The following is a 2,299-nucleotide window of genomic DNA, read 5'->3' on the forward strand; positions in this document are numbered from 1 at the left end:
ACCCTCAAACGACAAAAACTTTAATAACCAACACTTTAAAGTCATATGGTCCCTGTCAAACAATTAGGTAGCAAAAGGACAAACAACCTTAAAAAAAGAATCAGATTCCACCGGTGGCAGATCCAGGACCCGAAAATGACAGGGGCGGAACTTATATTTAAATATTAAATATTTAATTTAATGTTATTTTTAATAATAAAATAAATAAATATTATATTAATATTTAAGTAGCACTAGCTTCATTAATAAAATATAAATATGCTTAGCTTGCAAATATGTATTATTCATTTTAAAATAAAAAAATATATAAATATAAACATGCTTTAGCTTGCAAATATGTCTTATTCATTTTAAAATATAAAATTATTGTAAATATATGTACATTTTAAATCACTGTAAATATTATATACAAAAGTGATATAAGTAGAGCACTAAATATTTATATTTCAAAAATATTTAAAATGTTTATTTTGTTACATAGAGAATAATTAAGATGCATGGATCAAATTATAAGTACTATAGGATAAAAAAGACTTTAACACAAGATTAAAAATGATTTTAACTAAAGAATAAATATAACAACATAATATATGCAACTTAGTAAAAGTTTAGATTACATAAAGTATTTAAAGGTATTATTTTGATAATAAGAAGAAATATGAATGGATAAAATAAAAAATGAAAAAAATATGTTTTTGTTGAGGATTGAACCCTAGACATCTTAGTTAAAAATCCAACAACCAAATCATTGAACTACTACATTTTATATGACATTTATTGAAAACAAAAATATTTCTACACTCTACGGAGGGGGCGGATATGCTATTTTCGGCTTGATTCAATGAAAAATTTAGACTCTCCGGACGATCGGGTAGGGGTGACCGCCCCCACCTGCCCCCTGGATCCGCCACTGGATTCCACAAACCAAGCATACAACTATAAACTCTAAGGGCACCCGCAACGCGTTACGCGTGTGTCCCGCGTTCTGTCACGGGGTGACGAGACGGCGGCGCGACGCATTGCAGCGCCCCATCTCGTCCTCAGCCCGTCGCCATCCCGTCCCAAGTGTCGTCCCTGCGGGACGCGTAACTCGACGTCTCGCCACGAGCCACACTTTAAAGTAATATGGTCTCTATCAAACAATTAGGTAGCAAAAGGACAAACAACCTTAAAAACAGAATCAGATTCCACAAACCAAGCATACAACCATAAACCCTAAGGGCACCCGCAACGCGTTACGCGGGTGTCCCGCGTTCCGTCACGGAGTGACGAGACGGCGGCGCGACGCGTTGCAGCGCACCGTCTCGTCCCCTGCCCGTCGCCATCCCGTCCCGAGTGCCGTCCCTGCGAGACGCGTAACGCGACGTCTCGCCACACGCCGAGGCGACGTGGCGAGCTCCCAGGCCATGAGTGACTCCCATTCGCTGGCCCGCGAGTGGGATTCGTCACACTGATGCAATAATTCATTTTTTTTAAATTCAAATTAAAATATAAAAAAATGTAAAATCCAAACGGTAATGTTACCGTTTTATAGCCGTTTTTCAAATTATTTTTATTTTTTTATTTTTTACTCTATAAATACCCCTATTTCATACTCATTTCAAACACAAACACATATCTATTCCTCTCAAATCCTCTCTATTTCACTTCAATTTTCATCTCAAACCAACTCTGTTTTTCTTCTCCCAAATTTAATCAAACTAATGGATCATTTTGAGCAAATGCGTCAAATAATGGAACAATCACTTGGAGAAGATCGACGTCGGGAGGCGGAGGAAGCCGCGCCGCCCCAACGATGCTCCCGGACGTACATCCATCGTAACCGGGAGGAAGCCGCCGCAAGGTTAGTACGCGACTACTTCTGCGATAACCCAGTTTGGGAAGATACCTACTTTTGTCGCCGTTTCCGCATAGGGAAACCGTTATTTCTCCACATCGCGAATACTTTGGCAGCTCGGGAAGAGTTCTTCCAGGAAGGGTTCGATGCGATCGGTCGTCCCAGCCACACGACGCTGCAGAAATGTACTGCAGCCACACGACATGTTCGACGAATACCTCCACATTGGAGACAACACTGGGCGAATGTGCTTGCTCCAATTCTGCAAAGGCGTCCGGGCGGCCTTCACCGACGAATTTCTCCGGAAGGCAAGCACGACAGATTGCCAGTTCCTGCTCGACCTGCACGAACAAGTGCACGGGTTCCCCGGGATGCTTGACAGCATCGATTGCATGCACTGGCAATGGAAGAATTGCCCGGTGGCGTGGAGGGGGTCCTACACCAGCGGCCACAAAGGCACCC

Source organism: Salvia splendens, chromosome 5, assembly GCF_004379255.2.
Source record: "Salvia splendens isolate huo1 chromosome 5, SspV2, whole genome shotgun sequence".
In the NCBI taxonomy this organism is placed as follows: Eukaryota; Viridiplantae; Streptophyta; class Magnoliopsida; order Lamiales; family Lamiaceae; genus Salvia; species Salvia splendens.